Source organism: Papio anubis, chromosome 2 (assembly GCF_008728515.1).
Source record: "Papio anubis isolate 15944 chromosome 2, Panubis1.0, whole genome shotgun sequence".
Lineage (NCBI taxonomy): Eukaryota > Metazoa > Chordata > Mammalia > Primates > Cercopithecidae > Papio > Papio anubis.
In genome coordinates this window covers 62,132,698-62,154,883 of record NC_044977.1, presented here as the reverse complement: position 1 = coordinate 62,154,883, position 22,186 = coordinate 62,132,698, and the positions used below count along the sequence as shown (strand labels likewise).

Below are 22,186 nucleotides of genomic sequence, written 5' to 3'. Positions count from 1 at the left end.
CAAGTATGTTGTATTTTCTAAACGCCCTGTAGGGATTACAGGCTTAGGGGGTTACCAAACTCTGGTATTGAGTAATAATGAAGCCTTCATCTCAATATAGTAGACTTTTTGTTTTTGTTTTTGTTTTTGTTTTTTGAGACAGAGTCTCCCTCTGTCGCCCAGGCTGAAGTACAGTGGCATGATCTGGCTCACTGTAACCTCCGCCTCCCAGGTTCAAGCAATTCACCTGCCTCAGTCTCCAAAGTAACTGGAATTATAGGCACCTGCCACCATACCCAGATTAGTTTTATACTTTTAGTAGAGATGGGGTTTCACCCTGTTAGCCAGGCTGGTCTTGCACTTTGGACCTCAGGTGATCTACTTGCCTCAACCTCCCAAAGTGCTGGGATTACAGGCATGAGCCACTGTGCCCAGCCTCAATGCAGTAGACTTTTGACTAAGACAAATATTAGTCCAGAAAAGTTAGATTAGGCCAAATACAGTGGCTCATGCCTGTAGTCCCAGCTACCAGGGAGGCTGAGGCAAAAGGATAGCTTGAACCTAGGAGGTGGAGTTTGCAGTGAGTCAAGACTGCACCACTGCACTCCAGCCTGGGTGATAGAGTAAGACTCCATCTCAAAACAAAAACAAAAAAAAAGAAAAGATATGTCAGCTGCACTCCCCCCACCCCAATCTCCATTTCATCTGCCAAGCTTTTTGCTTCTGATCAACCTACCTTTCCTATAGCCATTGTTCCTTCTCTCTTCCACATCACTTTTATGTTATGGTATCTCACTTATCTCCTCTACTTTAAAAGTAACCAAACACTTCATTTCTTTCCTTGTGTGCATCAAAATGAAGGAGGGACCCATTTGTTCTACAAATAATTGACTGAAAAATAATGGTTACTCTTCACTCCATTAACTCCTGTGAACTTTAGAAAACAATTGATAGTTTATGTATTTTGAGTTTTGGAACACTTTCAAGAAGAACTGAACTTTAACACTGCATACTAGACCTAGTCAGGTGGGACAGCAAATAGAATAACACTCCTTCAGGCTAGAGAGTGTCTCTTTGTTTTCATTTGGAAAGACTGCAGGAGGATGACTGTTACAGCAGTTTTGGAACCAATTTATAACTGTATCCCATGAGACAACATCATTTGGTTTCAAGATGTTTATTTAATACTGTTTTCTTATTTGTATTAACCACCAAGAACATGAAGCAGATGCACATTGAGGCAGTTTACAAAATAGCCTGTTGTACTTGCAAGATTTCCAGGATTCTTATATCAATTCCGTTTCAACCATAGCCTGAACAGCCCTCTTCTTTGGAAGCATGGACAGTGATCTCAGCTTCGCAAAAGGTTGGTTGTGCTTATAACGTTCACCCAGCAGCCTGCTGGTGCTCTTTATTCATCATGCTCTGTGGGACAGTAATGACTTTCCAGCAGACATAAGTGATGGTTTGCCTTTGCGTCTTAAAAGCATTACTCTTGTATGATCTGATCCATATGCTTTGTACAGTGACTGTAACAATTAAACGTTCACATGGACTCCTTTAGGGAATTGCATTGGCTTATTTGAGAATTCAAATACTGCTTAGTGTTTTTATTTCCAGCCAGTTCATTCTTATTAATCTGTTTTCAAGCCTCATCTCTTCTGCTCCCGTGTTCTCCCACCATGGCCCTCCTCCCCATACAAAACTCCTCTGTACATAGAGGGTTTTTACCATTTTGGCCAGGCTGGTCTTGAATTCCTGGTCTCAAGTGATCTGCCTGCCTTAGCCTCCCAAAATGCTAAGATTATAGATGTGAGCCACCGCACCCAGCCCATTTAATTTCTATAATATAACATTTTAAAAATTTGCAACAGAGCAATTATTATCACTCTTTGATTATCTATTTTTATCTTTTTCACTAAGCTATTGTCTGTCTCCTTCACTACAATATGAGCTCCATGAGGGCAGGAACCTTTTATAATATATTCACTGCTATAATACCAATACCTAGCGTTGGACCTGACCCATATATGCAGTTAACATATATTTGTTGATTGAAGTATTGCTCTTCAGGCTGAACTGACCCCTTCTGCCTTTGTGCTTTGCATTTTATACATACTTATGTCATAGCATATTTATTGCATGTGTCAACCCTAATAACCAGATTCAGGTGAAATAATTAAATATTGAACTTATTTGAACACAAAGTTTGAGGATGGCCACTCAGGAGGACACAGACTCCAAAAGAGTGGAGTCATGGCTCCAAAGTGGGGAGATGTGAGGGCCCCTCTTATATTGGCAAGGTCTGGGGAAGATGAAAAGGATTACATCATTTTCCATACAGGGTTGGTGAATAGTTAACAGCAATTTGGTTTGTTGTAAGTAGTGTTTCTTTTTTTTTTCTTTTTGGAAAGAATAATCATGTATATTTAATATTCCACATTCAGGATGTAATAGTCAAAGGGTCTGTTGTCTCAGTCAAGGGGTCTTCTATCTCAGGGCCATCTTCTCTGAGCCAGGAATAAGGAAATAAGGTAGGAAGTTAATCTATAACAGAAAATAAGTAATTAAAAGGTCAAGCTCTGTGACTTGATCTCCAAAGTCAACATTCCTCAGGGCCTAATAGACAGACTATCCATTTTCTTTTACACGTGAATTTGTGTGACATTCCTTCTCCTCTTGGTAGAATTGGTAGACTGTAAACTTGAGGGAAGGTTCTGTGTCTTCCTCCTCTTTGGTTCCCTGGAACCCAGCACAGAGCTTGTTATTAAGTCAATGATCAATAAATATTTGTTGATTGACCTATAGGTTTCTCTCGATTAAATTTAACTGCATTAAATTTTGTGTAATAAGTTTTTGCTGAGCCCATAGAGTAAAAAGTCCTCAGTTACAAATGTGTTCTAAATGGAAACAGACATACCCACTTCATTCAAGCATCTTATATGTCTTAGGTAAAAGATGCAGAGACTGTGTGTGGGGGTGGGTATGCGTATAAGATACATTGAAAATCCCTAATTTCTATTCCAGGAGAGATAGCATACATTTTTTTTTTTTTTAAGACAGTCTCATTCTATTGCCCAGGCTAGAGTGCAGTGGCTCGATCTCAGTTCACTGCAACCTCTGCCTCCCAGGTTCAGGCAATTCTCCTGCCTTAGCCTCCCAAGCAGCAAGGATTACAGGGGCCCACCAACACACCCAGCTGACATCTTTGAATTTAAGGATCCTTTGTGCTTTCAGGAAAATGACATTTTTCTGATATTTAAACAGAAATTAGTATAACCCATGGTTAATACCCCTAACATGAGGAAACTATAAGACTACTCAATATTCCATATCTATCTCAGTTTAATTATGCTTTCCCCCATTAAATTTAGTAAAGAAAGATTGAAAACAATGAAAGTTAACTCTTACCCGTCTAAGGCTCTCCAACTAATATTTCTAAGAGTGTGTTTGTAGGTTCTATCAGGGAATATATTTGCTTTTAAGTTTTCGACCGAATAAAGATTTGCCTTAGCTAATGTACCTGGCACGGATTACCCCTTCAACATCAGGTCAAGTGACCCTACCCTCTCTAGTAGCAGCAAAGGACAAAAGACCAATCAAGGCACCAGATCCTCCAGTTACTATAAACTGAGTCACCTTAAAAGTAGCCAGGAGAGTAGGCTTTGCTGTTTGCCACACAGCATGTAACAGGAAAGATGGAGTCATGAATTCTTGGTTTATTTGGGAGGTATCTCATGCAAGACACCCTCAAGTGGCCAGTTCTAATGTGTGTCCTTTTACCCAAGACATAAATTCTTTCTAATATGACCAGCATATTTCCAAACATGCATAACCAAATAATTGTATGCTTTTCTCTATGAAAGTTTTTAAAAGGTATATTTCTCTTTCATTGACTTAACCTATTAATATGTCTTTGTATTATAATCCAATAATTTTGTTTCTCAGTAGACAGTACCTGTCCTAGATTTTAAGAAATAACTGTCCCAGAAGTATGTCATGTTATCCATGTATGTATAAGAGAAAAGCATGATACAATTATTTTAAAGATTTTGAGGTAAATTACAGAATAGTATTCCTGTAGGCCAAAAAATTAAATTATGTTCTCAAAATATGAGCCACTCGTGATTTTTTGAAAGCAAGTTCTCACCAGAAAATCACCTAAGCTGTTAGACCCAGAGCCACTCAAATTTCACTACTGTTTTTCTCTGTTTACAGCACATAGAACTCTTTAAAATTCCTATTGTTCTCACTCATATTCATTATAAAAATTTTAATTTACTCTAACCATGACTACATTCAGTAAGTGCTGTTTCAGACAGGAAATGGAACTATTACAGTGATGAACTCCTTTCTCCTAGTTATTAAAGGAATCTGTTTTTATCATACTGATTCCATCCAACTTATTATAATGCATGAAATAACCAATTCAGCGGGTTCAGTATAATGGAGGAGAGAGGAGAAGAAAACAACACACATAATAATAGCTGACTTTTAATGAGAATTCTTTAGGGCTTTGACCAAGCAGATACAAAATGATTTATCTTATGATAATATCAAAAGCAAATTACTCACAAGATTATACTGTTAAGGACTGTCACAATATTCCCGGGGCTGTAATGCTGCCTCTTATAGATGTTTTAGAACCAGCTTTATAACTTTTGCTATTAGTTGCTAAGAAACAAATTATAATTGCAGCCCAGACTCTACTATGTTAGCCTCTTAATGCCCCATAGTGGCATTTATTTCTTTCAGATGATTAAAAGATCAGCAAAGTAATTGTTTTATATATAGCTGACAATGAAAGCATTTTCAGGAAGCAAGCCATGTTTGTATGATTTTTATCTGGTGGGGGGAGGGTAGTTAGAGCAATGATTTTATTAAGATCACCATGTTGAAATGGCTTGAATCTTAGACCAACATTTAATGGCTTCCTTTTCAGGTTGTGTTGTTGTTTGGGGTTTTTTGTTTGCTCGTTTGTGTGTTTGTTTGTGACAGGGTCACTCTGTCGCCCAGGCTTGAGTGTAGAGGTGCAATCTTGACTCAGGTGCACACCATGATGCCTGGCTTTTTTTTTTTTTTTTGTAGAGGTGGGGTTTCACCATGTTGCCCAGGCTGGTCTTGAATTCCTGGGCTCAATCAATATTCCTGCTTTGGCCTCCCAAAGTGCTGGGATTATAGGCATGAGCTACAGTTGATTACTACTTAGAAATCAATTTTATTATTTTTTTAGTCATTATGTTGGACGGAAACAGAGGTTGAAGAGTGGAAACTTTGGAGTGAGACTAATCAGAGATTAAATGGTAGCCCTATCACTTACTAGGGTGATGAATTTTGTGTAAGTCATTTAATTTCCTCAAAACTTTAGTGCTCCCTTCTGAATATTAAAATGAAGATATTAATACATACCTTGTGACGTCACATGGGCAATAAACAGGAGCATGTATTTTTGAAGTATCTAGAAGCCACACAATAAGTGGTGATGGTGATTCGTGTGATTGTTAAGTCCTAAAACGAGAGTGGAAATTCTTACGATATCCTTAAAAGCCTTCATAAAAATAACTGGCTAATAGAGTAGATTAGCAATACATTATTTCAAATTAGTACACTATTAACTCTCAAGAATTCATACCAACATCAGATAGTGACATGAGAATATTTTTAATTTATTCATTTATTTGAAGAACTAACTGACCATTATCACTTTAAGTACTCCCTGATAAAAGGATAAAAGTAGTGGGGAGGTCTTAATCTCACAGCTGTAACAGGCAGCATGTGATGGAAGAGAAAATGTTAGTGTATATATCTGATGTGTACTCCGATCCAACAGATGTTACATATAAGAATAAGATAAAACTAGTTGTCCTGCAAATCTACATTGTGAGAGCCAAATGTTGAAGCAGAATGATACAAAGTATTTCTAATTTAGCTGTAGTAAGCACCACAGTTTTTCTTACTAATGCCTTTTCTGGTATCAGACATTTAGTGCTTGACTGCATGGACCTTTACAATGTAGGAGATCATGTGTGCCTGTTGGCCTCTGTGAAATGGATTCCCTGCCCTCTCAGCCCTGTTCCCCTAAAAACATGTTTAAAATCTCTAAAAGGCTTTGGATCTTCCAACTCTCAATATAGAGGCATGTTCTCTTTTATACGTTTTCTATTTGGCTTCCACATAAGAATAAAACACTATATTTTTTAAGTAGTTTCTCCAGAAAACAATCTGCATTTTAAGCTTCTCTTAAAGACATGGAATTTCTGGCAACCATGTCTGCCATTGAGTTCCTCTATATGGATTTGTTCTTCTACCACTTCGATTTTACATGTCATATGAAATCACACCAGCCTACTTCACTCATCTAACATTGGTTTCTGACCCTTAAGGGCAAGAGAGTTTGTGGTCCTTGCTACTCCCCAGTACATACTCATGCCCTTAAGATTCTAAGCCCATATAGGTGAAAAAATGCCACTTTCACATCTATAGTAATACATTTTCATTTCCTGAGAGGTAAAGTTGTGATGCTGTTTGTCATAGAGAATTAAATAATCTTTAGCATTCCTGCATTATACATTTTAGATATTGTGAATTCTTTGCTGATTGTAATTATCTCTCACAATTCCAAACCCAAGTTAAATAGAATATTTTGATCTACACTTAAATACCACTTGAGCACATGAGACTGTTCTGGGAACTCTAGGAAAGCAGGAGGCAAATCAATTATGGTCCTGCCAAAATCTCAAAGGAGTAGAAATGAGAAAAATAAAAAGAAATGTACATGGAGCAGTGAGGTTCAAATGAAAAGGAAAGAAACCAACAAACATGCCATAAGACCAGTTGAAACAGTATATCCACCTAAACGAGGAATAAAGGTGCTTTTCATCTTGATTCCAGAAAGCTCAAACTCACTGAATTCAATAAATACCATTTATAGTCTTTATTCTTCTATATTCTTCATTCCTCCTTTTGAAACTATGGAGAAAACAGTTGGCCATCTTGCAGGTTTATCATCATTAACAAATCAAATGTGAAATGCTTTGCAAAGTTTTTAAAAAATGAGAAAAAGAGCAAGCATAGTACTGTGCTGTGAATGAGATCTAAGCTGTATGCTAAGGATACATGTGTGAGTGAGCGATGTCAATGAAAAGGGTCAAACTCTTTGTTTGAAGAGGTATTATTTGAAAGTTAATATATTAATTGAACTATTCGAAGATTATGAGCCAAATATGGGTGACCATGGCCCCTGACACAGCCCTCAGGAGGTCCTGAGAACATGTGCCCATGTGGTCGGGGTGCAGCTTGCTTTTTTATACGTTTTAGGGAGGCATGAGACATCAATCAAGTACATTTAAGAAATACTTTGTATTGGTTCAGAAAGGTGGGACAGCTCAAAGGTGGGGGGTGCTTCCAGGCTTTGGGTAAATTTAAACAATATAAAGGAATGTCTGGGTTGCCATAGGAGGTGGTGGAGACCAGTTTTATTATGCAGATGAAGCTTTTAGCTAGCAGGCTTCAGAGAGAACAGGCTGTAAAGTGTTTCTTATCAGACTTAAGTCTGTGTTGATGTTAATGGCGGAGAGGTATAATGAGGCATGTCTGACCCCTCTTCCCTTTGTGGCCTGAATCAGTCTTTCAGGTTACATCTTAAGAGCCCTGGTTGAGGAGGAAGTCTATTAAATGGTAGCGGGGGGCTTAGAATTTTATTGGTGGTTTATAGCAAGTTACCTCTGGATGCTGTATGAACCCTTTCAGTCTGCCTTCCATGATGCAACAGCTTCCTAGTGGTCTTGAAGACTTGAAAATATAATATATACCCATAACTGATTCCTACCTTCTTTGTGTGTGTGTGTGTGTGTGTGCGCGCGCGTGCTTTAATGGGAAGGAATCGACAGTTTCTAAATGGTCCTGCCTTCCTTATTAACAAAGAATTAGCATAAATCCCAGAACATTCTGGCTGTTTCTCTAAGAAGTTATGATATACCACTGGGCGAACAGGAGACCAGCAGTCATGATTCAGTTTGGGGATTGAAAACTAGTAACACCTCACTTGGAAAATCTTTTTAGTGCCCATTCCCTGGGGCTTTCGGGATAAGCTACTGCTTTTCTTTATTTCTCTGCTCTTTAATGCATAACAAAAGAAAAAGAAGGCATGTATCCTGAAGCCCTGTGGTGAGGAAAAGCAACTTCATGTTTATGAAGTGCTTTCAAAGGCATCATCATCTTAGGAGCAATGAGTGACCTGGAATCAGTTTTGTGTTTCTCTTGGGTGTCCTGGCCTGATCCATATATTTACTTAGCTATGTCAGGGATCCTAGAGAATACTGATCCAGTTCCTTAACTTTAAAGGTGAGGAGTGTCAGTGTGGTGGCTTATGCCTGTAATCACAGCATGTTGGGAGGCAGAAGTGGGAGGATCACTTGAGGCCAGGAGTTCAGGACCAGCCTGGGCAACATAGTGAGATTTTCTCTCTACTAATTTTTTTTTTTTTTAATTAGCAGGACATAGTGGTGGTACATGTCTGTAGTCCTAGCTACTCAAGAAGCTGAGGTGGGAGGATCACTTGAGCCCAGGAGATCGAGGCTGCATTGAGCCATACCATGTCACTGCACTCCAGCCTGGGTGACAAAGCAAGATTCTGTTTCGAAAAAATAAATAAAAATAAAGGTGAGGCAGACTGGGGCCTTGGAGATAATTCATCTTGCAGAAGGTCACAGCTGTTAGCTTCAGTCTGAATGCTATTATTAGGACTTCCTGTCCCTCTCCACACTATACCTATTGTTTTCACAGGGTGTCTCTCCTTTACCTCCAGAGGCAGTTCACTGGATTATCACTGGGATCAAGGGATCAGAAGGAATAAGGGGTTATAGTAGGAACCAAAGGAAGTAGTTAGAAACTAATTATGGTTTTTCTCAGCAGGATTTAGGCTTTTTCTCAGCAGGATCCAGGCTTTTAAACTTTTTAACTTCTAAACTTTTCTCTAGAGTAATTGAAACTAACAGTATTTTAGTGCTGAAATGTTTGCAATGCTTAGAAAAATCTCAAACAAATTTCATGTCTCTTATGTTATAAAACGGCATTTGAACTCAAGACTGTAGAAGAGTTGTAACTTAAAGACGAATCCATTTTTGGCATTTTGAAATATCATTTGATCACTGCAGGCTAATTGCTGCTGTTCCTAATCCACCAGGTTGACATTTAATGAATGTTCATGATGAATCCCTTCTTTAGTTAGTTGAACCCTATAATTTTCTTGATTCGTTTTCAATTTACAGTATTTGTAATAAAGCTGCCATGCATAATTCCCTAGGAAAGGTCAATATACTCTTTTATTAACCATAAACCTTTCTGGTCTTCTGGGTGTATGTTTGTCAGGGAATAGACTATTTTATTAGGATTTCAAATGTTAGTTTGTACAGATTGGTTATCTTTACTATATTTCCTGCTGAAATTTCTACGTATAGACATTTAGAAAATTGGGATAATAACAACCACCATTTTTTATTATTCTTTCAGGAAAGAGAAACTCAAACGTGTGTGGGGACTGGGTATGTAACATGAATGCGTGAACAGGGAATGGATACAAGGCCAAAAGAGACAGGTGGATATTATGGCAGACTGGAGCTCATGTGCTCTCCCTTACCACCTATACTGTTTTGAAAACAATTTAATCATTATGCTAGGCAAGCACAACACATTTTGGGCTGATAAACTCAACTTTGTTCATTGAACACTTCCACATACATTTGATCTTCAAAACACAATACAGGGAAAATGTAATTAGACCCTTTTTTCAGATGAGGAAACTGGGTTTTAGAGAAGTTAAGGTCTTTGACTGAAGTCATACAACTAAGAAGTGGTAGAAATAATATTCACACTTACACCGTACTCTGACGCTTATAAAACCAAACTAAGGAAAGAAAAATCATGTGATGACTGCAGTTCTTTTCAGCACTGAAAGAACATCAAGCTGAAAGTTAAGTGGTTTGCATTTCAGGCTCAGCTTGCCCTTAGCAAAATGGCTTTAAGCTGACGTCTAAATGTTTTGGTTCTCATTCTGGTGCATTTATGATTTTGTGACCACTAAGGAATCTTCCATGCTGGATTCTAGGAGTCATTTTACAGGTAACATTTATCAAATATGTACTAGTAAATTGACCCAGACTACAAGGATAGGTTATAACTTAAGCAATCCATTTAACCCCCCAAGGAAGGAAAGAAGTTCAACTCCTGCTGTCTTCGTTGATCTTTATGCATAAAGAAGGGCAGGGCATGTAACCATCCTGCTCTTCATTCTTTTTATCTGCAAAATAAACGAGGTTGAATAACTTGATCGTTTTTAAGATCCCTTCTAGGTGTGCTATACCATTAATATATGTGACTTAATTAAAATAACACTTTTGGGGCTGAATCATATTGGTACAATATGTCAAAATTGAGATGATGCCATGAGAAATAGGATCTGAACCCAGGCAAAACCCAGCAATATTTTCACTGAGAAAAAGCAATTAGGCAGGGAGAAATAACGTGGGAGCACTACAGTGACCTAGAAAAAGCAGAATTTTGGTAGCCAACATTGCTGGATTAAAATCCCAGCTGTACTTGCCACCTGACAGCCATCTCACTTTGAGCAAGTATTTAATCTCTCTGAACTTCATTTCCCCCTCTGATAGAAGAGATAATATGACTCACCTGACCAGATGGTTTTAAGAATTTAATACTATGGCTCATAGAGGGTATTCAATAAGCACTAGTTCCCTTTCTCCTACAGACGTAAGTGCTGGTATGAGTATAGATAAGATTTTAAACCAATGAGTTCTTTCTTTTTGAGTTCCTGGGTGATTACGCTTGAGTAGTTCCTGCTTGGATATACTCTCAAAACTTGGCTTACTTGGTCCTGGACACCATAACCCCCTAGAGTCTTATTTATTCATTCTTCTAGTCAAAGACATGGGCACGTACATGTGTTCTATTTGTATATAAATACACATTTGTACATGCGTGCACACACACACACATATATATATTATATATATATATAGAGAGAGAGAGATTTAATATGATGAATTGGCTTACATGATTATGGAGCATGAAGTCCCATGACCTTCTGCCTGCAAGGTAGAAACCTAGGAAAGCTGGTGGTATAATTCCAGTCCAAGACTGAATGCTTGAGAACCAGGGGTGCTGATAGTGTGAATTCCAGGCCATGGGCAGGAGAAGAGCAATATCTGAGCTCAGTAGGCAGGCAGGAAGCAAAAGGAATGAATTCCTCTTCCTCTTTCTTTTGTTCTGCTCAGGCCTTCAGTGGATTGAATGATGCCAACCGCATAGTTCAGGGGCAGTGTACCTTGCTGAGTCCACTGATTGCAATGCTGATCTCAGCTGGAAACACCCTTACAACACATCCAGAAATAATGTTTAAGCTTTGCACTCCTTGGCCCAGTCAAATTAACATATAAAATTAATAATCACAAATGTATAAAGCAAACAAGTTACGGTGAAAATACAGCTGGTTTTGTGATCGATGGGAACTGGAAGGAAACTCGACAAGGAGTGGTCAGGAAAACCTCTCAAATGGCAGGATTACATTGCATAATTTGTGCTGCCACCCCATGTGGTGGCTCTGCTGAAGTGGATATTCTGATATGGACAGGAGGCAGGGAAATACTGGGTAGAAGGGCAGTCCCTGGTGAGGGCCACACCCTCAAGCCTGGACCCATGGCCCAAAGTGAGAACATGTCTTCCTGTTTTCCCACCCAAATGTTGCCTTTTCCAGAACCACCCTGGCCCACCCTGCCCCCGCATCCTGTACCCGTAAAAACCCCAGACCGCACTGGCAGAGCAGAGAGGCATGGCAGAGGAGAGAAGAGGTGTCTGAATATTGAGAGGTGAAGAACCAGCTGGACATCGGAGACTACAGTCAGAGAGGATGTGGGCTGGGGATGGTTAGAAAGGAGTTTGGCACCCACACTCCAGGGGAAGACCACCCTCGTCCTCCATCCCCTTTCCAGCCCCCGCTTCCTGCTGGGAGCCACTTTCATTGGCAATGAAAGCCTCCACATTCACCACCCTCCAGTTTGTTTGTGTTACCTCATTCCTCCTGGATGCTGGACAAGGACCCGGGTGCGGGTGCAAGAGGCTGTCAGACTGACCCTCCACTGAGTTGTTTAACACTTAAGCTGTCCATGGACAGCAAAGCTAAAAGAGCACACTGTAACACATACCTTCTGGGGCTCCAGGGGCCACAGGCAACCCCTAGATACTACAGCGATTCTGCACAGAGTTCTGCTCCTGCCAGCTGCCCAGAAGTCCTGGGAGGCTTGTCCCAGCCTCTGCACCTGATTACCTGCATGCTCCCCCTCCCTCAAGGGGTTAAGATCTGTGGGCTGAGTAAGCAAGCTACCCCTTCACAAGTCCTGTGAAGGGATCAAGGAATCTCGTCTCCATTTCAATTGAGTTTGTAGGACTGAGAGACAAGAAAGTGATTCCCACCCCTCACCACCACCTCCTGATTACCTGAAATAATGATGAAAAGTATTGGTAATTATCAAAACCCATATCTATCATTTTAAAAGTCATTATCTTCTGGAAATTTTTTTTAAAAAGTTTCTGATGGAGCCAAGAGTGGCTCAGCTTCAAGAAAAAAATGTTTTGGTCATGATTTTCTGTATTTAAAAATTATTAGATCCATTTCTGAGAAGTGCAATTGAATTATATAGTGACCACCATCACAGGTCAGGGGGAGCAGCTGTTCAGGAGAGTGAAATCTGATTGTCACTCTTGAGGCCAAAAATAAAATATTAACCTTTAATGCAGTAAGTAACCTCAGTAATTTATTCAAATGGTTCTATTTTTTATTTCAACTATTGTTTCTTGGCACTCATTCATGCAAAAACTGGGTTAGAAATTGGTATAGTTGATTCATGCTATGAACATACAGTTTGATCTTGATAGTTAAGAGGAATAACAAAAACTTGAAGGTATTTTAAGAAAATCGGCCCGGCGCGGTGGTTCACGACTGTAATCCTAGCACTTTCGGAGGCAGAGGCAGGTGGATCACAACGTCAGGAGATTGGGACCATCCTGGCTAACACAGTGAAACTTATCTTGACTAAAAATACAAAAAATTAGCTGGGCGTGGTGGCAGGTGCCTGTCTTCCCAGCTACTCAGGAGGCTGAGGCAGGAGAATGGCGTGAACCTGGGAGGCGAAGCTTGCAGTGAGCCGAGATTGTGCCACTGCACTCCAGCCTGGGTGACAGCATGAGACTCCATCTCAAAAAAAAAAAAAAAAATCAACTATTTGATTTGTTATGTAAATTATTGCCAAGATTATTTTAAAAGGCATCTGGGCCAGGCATGGTGGCTCATACCTGTAAACCCAGCACTTTAGGAGGCCGAGGTGGGCAGATCACCTGAGGTCAGGAGTTCAAGACCAGCCTGGCCAATATGGGGAAACTCTGTCTCTATTAAAAATACAAAAATAGCCAGGCGTGATGGCGGGCACCTGTAGTCCCAGCTACTTGGGAGGCTGAGGCAGGTGAATTGCTTGAGCCTAGGAGGTGGAGGTTGCAGTGAGCCGAGATTGTGCCACCGCACACCAGCCTGGGCAACAGAGCGAGACTGCGTCTCAAAAATAAATAAATAAAATAAAATAAACATAAAAGGCATTATTAAAAATAAATAAATAAAATAAAATAAACATAAAAAATTAGTTTACCACTTAAGGAGTAAACCAAGGAGATATACAGTGATCATTACATACAGGAATTATTGCTATAAAAGCCATAGTGTTTATTTCATCAATGTCTGAACTTTTTACCAGGTAACAATAGAGAAAGAAAAATCCTGTAATGATTGAATTGCATTTTCTGGAATTGGATTCCCTGCATTCAGATTTAGTCTAGGTCACTTACCAGCCATTTACCATTTAACCACAGGCACGTTATTTAACTTCTCTGAGTCTTTTTCATCATCTGTAAAATGAGGATGCAATAGCACACTTGGTTGGTTCATTAGGTTAGCTCATGCACAAGTGTACTTATCATACAGTCCTGCCATATTATTTTGTGGGTTTTTTTTTTTTTTTTTTTTTTTCTGAGGCAGGGTCTTGCTCTGTTCAGCCCAGGCTGGAGTGCAGTGGTGTGATCTTGCCTCACTGCAACCTCCGCCTCCCGGGTTCAAGCGATTCTCCTGCTTCTGCCTCCTGAACAGCTGTGATTACAGGCATCTGCCACCATACCTGGCTATTTTTTTTTTTTTTTTTTTTTTGAGGCGGAATCTGGCTCTGTCGCCCAGGCTGGAGTGCAGTGGCACGATCTCGGCTCACTGCAAGCTCCGCCTCCCTGGTTCACGCCATTCTCCTGCCTCAGCCTCCCGAGTAGCTTGGACTACAGGCGCCTGCTACCACGCCCGTCTAATTTTTTTGTATTTTTAGTAGAGACGAGGTTTCACCATGTTGGCCAGGCTGGTTTCAAACTTCTGACCTCAAATGATCTGCCCACCTCAGTCTCCCAAAGTGCTGGGATTACTGTGTTCAGCCTATAGTATTATTAATAATATATAATGTAATAATAAGAGTAACAACTATATACCGTCAAGTCATCATCATAACAGAAATACCTAATGTGTATTGGGTACTTCCCATGTACCAGGCATAGTTCTAAGCATTAATTTCAAGTGGGCATTTGGGAAGAGAGAAGTAATTGAGGCACGCAAGGGAAATGGAGTTTTGAAATGCGAATTGTCTTCTGTGTACTGTGGCCTTCCATTTTGCAGACACCCACTCATTTCACTGTGTGATATAATTTGGAATTATTTAACCCAGTGGAATATAAGCTGATGGAACATGTATTACCTCATACTATCATGATAAAATAGAATTTGGAGATAGAAATAATTGATCTCTCAAATGACACAGCTGCCCATTCACAACATTCTTACTGAATTAAGATGTTCAAAAGCAAACTTTTAAAAAGACATATGAAAGAAGGATCTACGATACGATAATTTTTTAATACTATTATTTGGCTAATTATTCTCCACAATCTTTAGAAAAATATATTGTCTTGTTAAATTCTTTTCCAATTAAATTGTAATCCCATAAAGACTCCTATTCTAAAGGTCAAATTGAAAAGCATTTATCCTCAGAGGCTCTAAAAAAATAGTCATTAGAATGCCAACCCTTAAATGGAAACACAATTAAGCTCAATAGCTGAATAGCTTTTGTTAGAATCACCCAATCCCCCTAGCCAGCCCTGCAACCCTGCTAGCATCCCAGGGCCTGCAGGAGAGGATAACCTCTGTATTTGTGTCAGAAATGACAAGAAAAATTTTCTTTTTTAAAGATATAACACTCAAAGACTTTGATCTCTACCTACATGAGCATATCGATCTTCTAAGAAACAGAAAAAAAGTTCTGATTGTATCTGTCCTTTTTTTTTTTTTTTTCTCCTGATGCTTTTAAGGATTCCCCTTTATTTTATTTTCTCTTTATGCCTTTGAGGATTTCCTCTACTACATAATCAGGTGGATCTTTACCATGTAGATGCTGCATTCATTTAGTCTTAATGAAATGAACTCGGGAGCCCTAGGAATTTGCCTGTCCGTTCAAAATAGGCATAGTAAATTAGATACTGGTCTCTAGAACCAGATTGTGGAGGTTGAAATTTTGACTTCTTCTATTACCTGTGTGTCTCTGGGAAGGTCTTTTACTCTGAATCTGTTTTCTCATCTGTAAAACAGTAATTCCTAATCCATGGGGCACTTGCAAGAATTGAAGATATGACACATGTAAAGTGTGGAATTATGTTTAGTTATTATTATGCACCCTCATTATTAGGAAATTGCCATGCCTGAGAAGGTTTAGCCCTGACCTAGTTGCCAAAGTGGATGCAACTCAGATTTCTTTTTTTCTTTTGAGACAATGTCTTGCTCTGTTGCCCGGGCTGGAGTGCAGTGGCATGATCTCAGCTCACTGCAACCTCCGCCTCCAGGGTTCAAGCGATTCCTCTGTCTCAGCCTCCTGAGTAGCTAGGATTACAGGCTTGCGCCACCATGCCCAGTGAATTTTTGTATTTTTAGTAGATGGAATTTCACCATGTTGGCCAGGCTGGTCTGAAACTCCTGACCTCAAGTTATCCACCTGCCTTGGCCTCCCAAAGTGCTGTGATTGCAGGCGTGAGCCATCATGCCTGGCCTCGAATTTATTTTGGTAGAAAATAGAGGGTAACCCAAAGAACAATGTAGAGATTTTTTAAGAAAATAAAAAGCTAAATTAGAGGAGACTTGGAAAAGTATATATCTGATTGCAAAATTAAGGGTAAAGTTTTCCATTGTTTGGTACTGGCCCTTAATTCTGGTTACAACAGACTAGAAAAAATGCTTATGGTGTTTAGCCATTTAGTAGAGTATCCAAGTAAAGTAGCTCTTTCTTTGAGAAGGTACAATTAATAATAATGATGATTATAATAATAGCAGCAATTGCCATTTAGTGCTTTGCATTTACCACATGCCAGGTTACACGATTTATAAGCATAATTTCACTTCTTATTTAGGGGAAAAATTATTATCTCTTTTTAAAATGAGAAAACCAAGATGAAGTCAAGGAAAGTAATTTAGATGGAGTCACACCGTTAAGTGGTGAAGTTAGAATTCAAACCTGAGTTCGTTAGATCTTCATCTTCTGAGTGCTACTGCCTCACCTGGACCAGGTTCCATCTTCTGTATTTGGGGCCATGTAAAGGGATTAGTTGTGGTGAAGTGAACTGCAGAGAGAAAGGCATTGAGCCATAGTGGATCTCGAGAGATACACTGGGCCCGCTTGCTGCCTTCCATCAGGTAAATGACCCAGCCATCTAGGACAGATGCTTGCCATTTTTTCTGAAAGATCTTCAGGGATAGTCGTTTCACAAGCTCCTCAAAAGGGAAAGGAGCAGAATCGGTCAAGCACAGCAAAGTAAGGGCCTAAGTAGGCAGATGTGCTCGATGTGACTGGGACCCCCAGCTGACAAGCTTGCTGTGCAATGTTCTGCTTGAGATCTTTCTGTTTAACATGCCAGGCAAATCAGCCACCAAGTCCTAAGTCCAGGAAAATCACTTTATTTTCTGTGAGTGTTGCATGAATTTATCCAACTGCTTTGGTTGTAGCAGGGCAAGTTTGATGTCTGTCATAGACCTATTCACCTTCTGTAAAAGCAGTTCAGAGGATGACCAATGAGCTATCTTTTTCTGCCATCCATAACTTGTGCATTTTCTTGACTTGCTTCTGTTACAAGGAAAATCATCTTATGTTTACGCAAATCCTGCACATAAAATAGATAAGTATTTGATGATAATCAGCATCTGCCATCACCATTTTGCAGACCTCACAGATATTATTACTTTTGTTTAGATAAGATTCAAATGAGCTTGGATTTGGTTGCTTATTTAATACTTGTATTCTCTGCTAGCCTGTAAACTCTGTGTCACAAGAGTAATTACAGTGTCTTAAACATAGTATGCATTGAAGGATGAAGACAACAAAGGCAGACCAAGGTTTGAGTCAGCAAAATTTCAGTTTCAACATTTTGACCTCTCTGAGATTATTAAAATGAGTTTTATCATGTAACTCACAGGATTACTGTAAAGAATTTTGCAAATAATGGTGGTGGTGTTATTTTTATTTTTTAGTTCAGAAATCACTTTTTAAAGATGAGGAAACTGACGGGGCGTGGTGGCTCACACCTGTAATCCCAGGACTTTGGGAAGCCAAGACGGGCTGATCACTTGAGCCCAGGAATTCCAGACTAGCCTGTGCAACATGGCGAAACCCTGTCTCTACAAAAAATACAAAAAAAAAAAGAAAAAAAGCTGAGCATGGTGGCATGTGCCTCTAGTCCCAGCTACTCAGGAGGCTGAAGGGGCAGGATCACCTGAGCCCAGGAGGTTGAGGCTGCAGTGACCTGTGATTGTGCCACTGCACTCCAACCTGGGTGATGGGGTGAGATCCTGTCTCCAAAAAAAAAAAAAAAAAAAAAAAAAGATTTAGAAACTGAGGTCTATACGATAAAGTTAGAGTTCACCCAAGGTCATGGACAAGAAGAATACAAACCTGATATATTAGTTTCCTCAGCTACTATCATAAATTGCCCTACATTTGGTGGCTTGAAACAAAAGAAATGCATTCTTTTACAGTTCTGGAGGCTAGGTGCCCAAAACTTAATAGGAATACGCTGCCTCTAGGGGCTTTAGGGAAGAATCTTTGCATCTTCCACTCCTGATGGCTGCCCTTGCATTCCTGAGCTTCTGGCTACATCTTCCCAATTTCTGCCTCTGTCCTCATATTGCCTTCTCCTCTGTCTGTCTGTCTAATCTCCCTCTGCCTTACTCTTAGAAACCCTTGTCATCGGATTTAGGGCCCACCTAGATAATCCAGGATGATCTCCTTATCTCAAGATCCTTACCTTCCTATGAGATGGGTTGATAGGTGCAGCAAGCCACCATGGCACACGTTTACCTATGTAACAAACCTCCACATCCTGCACATGTACCCCTGAACTTAAAATAAATAAGTAAAATTTTAAAATCCTTACCTTATTTATATCTGCCTAGGTCCCTTTTCCTAATTAAAGTCACACTCATGCATCCCAGCATTTACGACATGGACATATCTTTTGGGGAGCCCTTATTTAGCCCATATTTTTACACTGTATTTTTACACTATATTTTCCTGACAAGGATTCTAATTTGGATATTTTTACAATGATAAATGTTATACTGTCTGAAGCAAATAACAGGAATTCCCACTACACAACAATCTTGGTGATAATGGCTTAATATGTAATCTTTATTTCACAGATGAATCCCTTCAAGATCCATGATCCTCCTAGTTTGACAGAAGTAACATTAATTTGCTTGAATATTAATGTTACTCTTAGTTTTGAGTGAGATGTTTTTAAAGTATCTAAAACTGATTGGTACACACATCTTTTCATTTGATGCTGAATATGTGCTAATTCTGGTTGTGAGCTTCCTAAGCAAGAGTGGTGAAAGCCAACTGAATTAACACATGCACTAGGATTTTTGATAGCATTATTCCACTGAATGTGGAAGTCCTTCAGGAAGAATCAGCTACAGAAACCATCTTGCTAAGAGACACCTGTCAAAACCAATTCCATTCACTTAGCACTCACTTCTAATAATGAAGGGTGTTTTGTTATAACTTCAGTATCTTCCCACCCTTATGAGAGAGAATAGGGTGGGAGAGAGAAATCCTTAGTTTAGGCTGTTTTAAAATGGGTATAGTAATAATAAATCCCTCAAATTTTATATAAGATATTTTTATACTTCACGTTTTCAAAATATACATTCCCAAATACCAGTGTTTATGGGAACATTCCTCTGGTGAGTGAAGACTTGCAAAGCAGAGCTTAGCTTTCATAAAAGATAGGGACATCTCTGTCACACCACCAATGACCTGAGACATGTAACCTCCTTGGGGAAGTATTATTGTTTTCATTATGGTTGCTGAGGAGCTGCAAGTTCAGTTGCTGAATTATTTCCACATTATAGGCAATGAAATGAAGAAAGATAACCTTGTATAAAATGCTCAAAACAGGAAGACAGAGTTCAAATGAAAAAAAAATTAACAATTAGCTTCATCCTAAATAGAAACAGGTTTGCTTGCTGGAAAAAAAGGTCACACTTTTCACTCTCGATTCCTATCACGCTTCTGCTTGTTTCTCCAAAGCTATATGAAGACTGGTTGATCATCTTATCTATTCATCTAGTCTATTAATCTTTTCTATTACCCTGTAAGACCTTGTCAGATGAGGTCCAAAAACAAGTTTTAAGACCTTGCTATTACTACTAGTAATGTAGTAATGTTTCTCCATTTCTAGATTTTACTCACAACCATTTGCTTTATTTCCATCTATAACAGAACAAATCCAGTAACTTTGAGTTTTACTGGATTTTTGTCCCTTAATTATTGATGATTGCCTTCATGAAATATGACATGGTATTGGTTTAATGAAAGCATCGAAGCTGTCAAGAACCTCAGTGATTTTTCTTTTCAGTTCTTAATCACTACTATTTGAGGAATGTTTTGGTAGTATCATTTCTTAATTGCATTTTCCAAAAATGATTTGTTTCAACAGCCACATTTCCAGAACTTTGCAGTCACCTCACTGCTGCTACCAGTACCGTATTACCTTATTCCATGCTATCTAGGAAAAATAACAGAAAAGGTAACCATTTCTTGCCTTAATTACAGTTACTGACTACACAATAAGGAGCAGAAAACAAAATCATGTGGAACTTCAGATTCTGAGACATTAAAAAAAAGGGCCCACATAGCATTCAGGTAGTAACCCATTCCTGTGAATGAATCTTCAAGAATGAATTACTCAAATTCCTGTCTGAGAAAAATGACCAGCTACTGCCTGCCACTTTGCTAGTAGGCTATGATTAGTTGGAAATACCAAATAAAAACATGTACTGCCATGCATATTTTTGTTGGTGGTGACGTTTGTAGCATAAAGTTTACAGCATACAGAAATTTAACATGTTTCAAATTCACCATATCTGTTAGGCATGTTTTCCTGTTCATTTATCTCTTTCAATAGTTTGGAACAAATAATGAAAACCATGTGCCATGTTTTACAGATTCTGAGCCACAAAGATAATTAAGTCGTCAAAGAAATGTTTCTACATCTGCAAAACATGTCTGGTGCCCGATCCATCAGTAGAAAAAGACTTACAGGCAGGAAGCTCTGCTGCAGCAGTTCTCAGGGTATGCTTAGGAAGGACACTGATTCTCAGAGAGAGCAACAATTAACAGTTCACATCTTTGTTTTCTAAAAGACTTCTGGAAGTCTTTGATGCTGTAATGTATGTTGTGTAGTCCCAAAAAGGAGATACAATACATAGTAACTCCCAGTCTCTTGATAATAAATCCCTTTTTTGTTCACGGAAAATCACTGTTTTAGAACAAACTTTGCAATAACTGTTAACATAGTGTAAGATGGTGGAATGGAAGAAGATTGAAAATATCTTCTTCCATTGGGTTCTAACCCTGGCTCTAACTCAAATAGGGCATGTTCAGCATATCACTTGACAGCTCAAGGCTTCAACTTCCTTTAGAGATAGAAATAAGTCATCTCTTGAGTCCTTTGAAAACTTACGTCTTCAATTCTGTTTAGGCTGCTGTAAGCTGCCATTGACTGTGGGCTTACAAACAAAGGAAATATATTTCTTACAGTTATGGAGCCTGGGAAGTACTAAATCAAGACACAAGCAGATTCAATGCCTGGTTAGGGCCTACTTCCAGGTTCACAGACTGCTTTCTTGTCACTGTGCCCTCACATGGCGGAAGGGGCAACGGGGCTCTGTGGGGTCTATTAAGGGGACTAATCCCATTCATGAGAGCCCCATGCTCGTGATCTAATCACTTACCAATGGCTCTACTTCCAAATACACTTTGGGGTTAGGATTTTAACAGAGAACTTGAGGGGTGGAGAGGGGACAAACATTAATTGCATAACACTTTAAAATACCATAATTCTCTGTCCATGGTTAAGAAGATTCCTGTGTAATATACGTATTTCCATTCTGTAAGTTTTATTATGGTCTGCTAGTTTTAATAAGAGTTATCAAGCCCACTGGAATATTTAAATGATTAAATAACCTGAAAAAAAGTTACTATTTTAAAGTGTCATAGTCATGAGCAAATAATCTAAATTAGGCAGATTAAATACCAAAATTGGACCTGACAGGCTGACACTGATCTTGAGAGGCTCTGACCTTTTCCTGGTGGCATTAGTTCAAACATCCATCCCCTTCTCTCTAGGGTCTGTTGCAAAGTGACATCATCTGTGTCCATTGTTTTTCCGTTCTCATCTGACATTCTTCTCTATTCTCTCCAAAAAACCTGGAAAGGAACTTGTGTAACTGGGATTTGGTGTGCTCCTAATACCTTTTTCTCACAACTCCAATGACATTCCCACAGAGGAAAGGACTCTCCATAATCTATTCTGTTAAATGGTGAGAAGCATCATTTTTTTAGTCCTAGCAGTCTTATATTAGAGTAACAAATAGGTATCTTTTTTTTTTTTTCTGAGATAGAGTCTCTCTCTGTTGCCCAGCCTGGAGTGCAGTGGCGCAATCTTGGCTCACTGCAAGCTCCACCTACCGGGTTCACACCATTCTCCTGCCTCAGCCTCCCAAGTAGCTGAG

General features: G+C 39.2%; 1 protein-coding gene and 1 long non-coding RNA gene across 2 annotated transcripts in view; one reads left to right on the top strand and one right to left on the bottom strand.

The window, feature by feature from the left end:
• The window catches only part of CNTN4 (contactin 4), an 891,247-nt gene that overhangs the window by 596,090 nt on the left and 272,971 nt on the right, over positions 1-22,186 (top strand). The window lies entirely within an intron of this gene.
• Positions 1,541-11,492, bottom strand: LOC116273588. Its single transcript, XR_004181903.1, has 3 exons — positions 11,050-11,492; positions 5,389-5,487; positions 1,541-2,721 (listed from the first exon to the last, which is right to left on the bottom strand). It is a non-coding gene; the product is annotated as an uncharacterized LOC116273588 (long non-coding RNA).